Genomic DNA, 6,000 nt, shown 5'->3' on the forward strand with positions numbered 1-6,000 from the left:
CCTGCTGCACCTTGAACGCCAAAAGACCCCACCCACCCACTCCTGGAATAGACCCGGGAGGGGAGGCAGCTCCGTGCTCTGCCCCTACCCCAGGCAGCACATGGAGGCCCTCTGCTCCCCTCCCCAATGCGTGTGCAGAGATGTGCCAGCAGCACTAAGGTGGCTCCCTGCCCACTCTACCTCCGTCCCTCCGTGCCGCTCCCAGAAGTGGCTGGCATGTCCCAGCATCCCCTGGGGTGGGGGGAGTGTCTCCACGTGCTGCCCCTGCCCCGAGCACCAACTCTGCAGCTCCCATTGGCCAGGAACTGTAGCCAATGGGAGCTCTGGAGGCAGCGCCTGCAGACAGCAGCACATGGAGATCCCCTGGCCCCACTCATCTAGGAGCTGCTGCCAGAGGGTTGTGTGTACCGGTCACTTTGGGAGCTGCACCACCCCTCCTGCACCCCACCCCCCAGCGCAGAGCCCACACCCAAATTTCCTCCCAGAGCTTTGCTTGTCTTCCTTTCACCAGAACCATCCTTCTTCTCCTGGGCTGCAAGTAGCCATCCCTGGGAAGCCAAGAGGCAGGCACAGGATTCTGCCAGGTAAGTGTCCCACAGCGCCATGATGGACAGTGCGATGAAGGTAAGTCTTCCTGAGGCACAATGAACTGCAATGCAGCGAACCACTGGCCAGGCGGTCCGGGCCAAGGGCATTCACTGGAGGTACAAGCTTGTGAGTGACTCCTGAGCACAGGGCCCCTTCCCCTTTTAAGGACCTGCTCCTCATGGCCTGCGACTAGAGATGACTTGGCTGCATCTGGTGGGTCACACTCCACCTCAGCCAGTGTCCATGCTCTGGGTGTGTGATCGCTGCCTAATGAGAGTCCCAGACACCTTGTCTATCTAGGAGCTCTTCTGATCTTCCAGCTGTTCAACGAGCCCCTTCATCCCACAAGCATTGCAGGAGGGAGCGGGAGGGAGAGGGGGAAAGCCACTTCACAGGCATTCAGAGAGGGAGAGGAGACAAAAATGGGAATCGGGGAAGTATAACAGACCTATTGAGCATAGAAATCACTGCTGCTCCTACAACAGCAGGGACAGGCCACTAGGAGCTGGGAAAAATTAAGCCATCATGTTTCTGCCTGGTTTTGAACCAGGGACCTTTTGCGTGTTAGGCAAACGCGATAACCACTACACTACAGAAACTCTGTTGCAGGGCTCTGCCCCTCCCTTCATAAGAACAGAAGAATGGCCAGACTGGGTCAGACCAAAGGTCCATCCAACCCTATATCCTGTCTGCCAACAGTGGCCAATGCCAGGTGCCCCAGAGGGAGTGAACCTAACCGGAAATGATCAAGTGATCTCTCTCCTGCCATCCATCTCCACCCTCTGACAAACAGAGGCTAGAGATACCATTCCTTACCCAGGCTGCCTAATATCCATTAATGGACTTCACCTCCATGAATTTATCTGCAAAAATAATGAGGAGTACTTGTGGCACCTTAGAGACTAACAAACTTATTTGAGCATAAGCTTTCGTGGGCTAAAATCCACTTAATCAGATGCATACAGTGGAAAATACAGCAGGAAGATATATATATACACAGAGAACATGAAAAAATGGGTGTTGCCATCCACACTATAATGAGAGTGAGCAGTTAAGGTGAGCTATTATCAGCAGGAGAAAAAAACCTGTAGTGACAATCAGGATGGCCCATTTCCAACAGTTGACAAGAAGGTGTGAGTAACAGTAGGGGGACAAATAAACATGGGGAAATAGTTTTACTTTGTGTAATGACCCACCCACTCCCAGTCTTTATTCAAGCCTAATTTAACGGTGTCCAGTTTGCAAATTAATTCCAATTCAGCATCTCTCGTGGGAGTCTGTTGTTGAAGGTTTTTTGTTGTAATATTGCGACTTTTAGGTCTGTAATCGAGTGACCAGGGAGATTGAAGTGTTCTCTGGCTGTGTTTGAATGTTATAATTCTTGATGTCTGATTTGCGTCCATTTATTCTTTTATGTAGAGACTCTCTGGTTTGGCCAATGTACATGGCAGAGAGGCATTGCTGGCACATGATGGCACTTATCACATTGGTAGATGTGCAGGTGAATGAGCCCCTGATGGCATGGCTGATGTGATTAGGTCCTATGATGGTGTCCCCTGAACAGATATGTGGACAGAGTTGGCAATGGGCTTAGTTGCAAGGACAGGTTCCTGGGTTAGTGTTTTTGTTGTGTGGTTGCTGGTAAATATTTGCTTCAGGTTGGGTGGCTGTCAGTAAGCAAGGACTGACCTGTCTCCCAAGATCTATGAGAGTGAGGGATTGTCCTTCAGGATAGGTTGTAGATCCTTGATGATGCACTTGAGAGGTTTTAGTTGGGGGCTGAAGGTGATGGCTAGTGGGGTTCTGTTACTTTCTTTGTTGGGCCTGTCCTATAGTAGGTGACTTCTGGGTACTCTTCTGGTTCTGTCAATCTGCTTCTTCACTTCAGCAGGTGGGTACTGTAGTTGTAAGAATGCTTGATAGAGATCTTGTAGGTGTTTGTCTCTGTCTGAGGGGTTGGAGCAAATGTGGTTGTAGCTTAGAGCTTGGCTGTAGACAATGGATTGTGTGATGTGGTCTGGGTGAAAGCTGGAGACATGTAGGTAAGTACAGCGTTCAGTATGTTTCCGGTATAGGGTGGTATTTATGTGACCATCACTTATTAGCACAGTAGTGTCCAGGAAGTGGATCTCTTGTGTGGACTGGTCCAGGCAGAGGTTGTAGGTGGGATGGAAATTGTTGAAATCATGGTGGAATTCCTCAAGGGTTTTCTTTTCCATGGGACCAGATGATGAAGATGTCATCAGTGTAGCACAAGTAGAGTAGGGGCATTAGGGGACGAGAGCTGAGGAAGCGTTGTTCTAAGTCAGCCATAAAAATGTTGGCACACTGTGGGGCCATGTGAGTACCCATAGCAGTGCCACTGACTTGAAGGTACACATTGTCCCCAAATGTGAAATAGTTATGGGTGAGGACAAAGTCACAAAGTTCAGCCTCCAGGTTTGCTGTGACATTATCGGGGATACTGTTCCTGACGGCTTGTAGTCCATCTTTGTGTGGAATGATGATGGAGCGTCTACATAGCCAGACAATCCTGCTGTCAGGATGCCAATGCCTGAGATGATGGGGCGTCCAGGATTTCCAGGTTTATGGATCTTGGGTAGCAGATACAATAACCCTGGTTGGGGTTCTAGACTGTCTTATTGTCAAGGGACAGAGAAACTCAGCCAGCAGCAGGGGGTGCAGAATGCTGTCAGAGTGTGGGGGTGACAGCGCCTCCATGATCCTGACACCCCTATTGGTTCCACTGCTGGTTGTTTTCCTTTTCCGGTGGGACTTTGGGCAAGTTGCTCCCCCCCCTAGGGCTCCATCCCCAGCAGGCAAATGGGGATTTCGTACCTTCCCACTATTGGAAAGTGCTGGGAGAATCCCCCAGCCAAAGCTGCTCTGACAGAGCTAAGCAACATCTGACCATTCAAGGTGCGCTGCCCAGGAGGAGGAGTGTGTGGCTCTGGGGTTTCACTTCAGCCCAGTCTAGAGAGAGGGGCCCAGCCATGGGGTTTCGCTCAAGAAGACCAAGTCTCCAATTTATTACGGGCGTTTTGAATTCCAATCCTGAGCTCCAAAGTGCTTGGTGTCATTTGCACATTTTAGAAGCATGATCTCCACTCCATTTTCCAAATCATTCATGAAACTATTGAATAGTACCGGACCCCGGACTGATCCCTGCAGGACCCACTAGGTGCACCCTCTCCGTCGGGCAGCCAAACCAGGAGAAGGGCCCTTGGAGTCTGGGCTTTCAACCAGCTCTGCACCCACATGACACTGATTGCAGCTGGACCGCATTTCCCTCGTTTGCTTGTGAGAATGTCCTGCGGGACTGTGTCAAAAGCCTTAGTAACCCCAAGATAGGTCCCATCTACTGTTTACCCACCTCCACTAGGCCCGGAACCCTGCCAAAGAAGGAAAGAGGCTGGGTTTGGGATGATTTGTTCTTGACAAATCCATGCTCACTCGTCTTAAGAACCAAGGTATCCTGTAGGTGCTGCTGACAAACTGTTTAAGAATGTATTCCAGGATCTCTCCAGCTATGGAAGTGAGGCTGGCTAGTCTGCAAGTCCCAGGTGTCTCTTTGTTCCCCTTTGAAAGATAGGTCCTGTCTTGTTCATGGATGGGAAGATGTTCTTTTTCAGGGATCTCAGACGAGAACTGGGGCACAACACCTGGTTTTTTAAGGCCACAAAAATGGAGGCAGGAACCTCTTCTCTCCTGCTGGCAAAGAACCCCAGGTACCTAAAAGACAGGGACTCACACCCCTGAATGGGCTTTAAGAAAGGCAATGGTTAAAAATTTTGGCCCCGACCATTTCTTGTTTCCGCAGACTAGACATTTTAGCAAACTTTAGAATTCCTTGGTGCTAAACACCGTGAAACTATCCTTTCTCCTTCACAGAGGGCTTTATCGCCCCTTATCTCACTCAGGCTCACAACTGCCCAGAGCTCGAGAACTGTCCTTGTTCCCATTGGGCAGATGGGGAGGAGCCTGAGGTATAGAGAAGGGAAGTGACCTGTCACCAGATGGATCAGACTGAACAGGTTTCAGACCTCGAGGAGGCTCTTACCTTCTAAACAGGGACAGCTGTTTTCTAGTAAAATCACTAACAGGGAAGGAGAAAACTCGAAAGAGGTTCCTCCTGGCGCTCACGTCCGTGAACCCGAATACTCCCTCAGTCCTCAGAGAGAGACCTGGAGAAGGAGACTTGCTGAAGCAAAGCCACAGGGGTCTCTGAGGTCTCCCTGGCCCCTCGCCCCTGTCCTGCCTGGCTGATGTCAGCATCTCTCTGTGAGGTCACCACCTCCCTATCACCTTGGACCAATAGTCTGAGGTCCTGCAAAAGGCCTTTGTGATGTCACTGCCACACCCCTCCCTTGCTGGGCCAATGTCCTGCCCCTGGCCAGGCACTTTGGAGGTTTGAGCTACTCCCTGTGGATCACCCCACTCAAGGAGCATTCGTTCTAGGAAGCAAGCCGGCTAGACAGGAAAACATCTGACGCTGCTGCTCCCAATTCTACATTCAGTTTTTTAGGAATTAGTTGACTTTATGGCCAGAAGAGACCATTAGAGCATCTAATCTGACCCCTGCATATCACAGGCCTCCTGTATGACACACTAGCTACTTTTGGGGTAAACACATTCCAGAAAGGCATCTAGTCTTCATGAAATGACATCAAGAGATGGAGAATCCATCACTTTCCTTGGTAGCTTGTTCCTGTGGTGAATCATCCTGACTGTTGAATATTTGTGCCTTAGTTGTAATATGAATTTGTCTCTTTTCATCTTCCAGCCATTGGGTCTTGTTATGCCTTTCTCTGCTCGATTAAAGAGCCCTTTAATACCCAATCTTTTCTCTCCATTAAGGCACTTCAACACTTCAGTGAAGTCACGTTTCAATCTTCCTTTAATAAGCTAAGCAGGTTGAGCTCTTTCAATAGCTCACTAGAAGGCATTTTTCTCCAGCCCTCAGAACATTTGGTGGCTCTTTGCTGCCCCAAACTCTAATTTCAAAACATCTTTTCAAAGGAGGACACCAAAAATGGAGGCTATTCCAGTATCAGTCTCACTGATGCCGTGTCACCTCCTGTGACGTTATTGACATAATCTGTAATCAGATAAGCAGCAAAGAATCCTGTGGCACCTTATAGACTAACAGACGTTTTGCAGCATGAGCTTTCGTGGGTGAATACCCACTTCTTCGGATGAAAGCTCATGCTGCAAAACGTCTGTTAGTCTATAAGGTGCCACAGGATTCTTTGCTGCTTCTACAGAACCAGACTAACACGGCTACCCCTCTGATACTTGTAACCATATAGATCACCGTTGCGACCGCTGTTCTATTTGTAGCCAATATTGTAGAAAGGTTGTAGCGTAAGGGGTCTATGGAAAGGTTCTGATTGGCTCATTATAATTATGCTA

The 6,000-nt window shown here is 49.4% G+C and overlaps 1 non-coding gene across 1 annotated transcript; it reads right to left on the reverse strand.

Annotated features, from left to right (window-relative positions):
* Positions 1-1,114: 1,114 nt before the first annotated feature.
* TRNAV-AAC lies at positions 1,115-1,187 on the reverse strand. Its single transcript has one exon. It is a non-coding gene; the product is annotated as a tRNA-Val (tRNA).
* Between the last annotated feature and the right edge of the window lie 4,813 nt (positions 1,188-6,000).

The sequence above is a fragment of the Mauremys reevesii genome, linkage group 14 (genome assembly GCF_016161935.1).
Source record: "Mauremys reevesii isolate NIE-2019 linkage group 14, ASM1616193v1, whole genome shotgun sequence".
NCBI classification, from domain to species: Eukaryota; Metazoa; Chordata; order Testudines; family Geoemydidae; genus Mauremys; species Mauremys reevesii.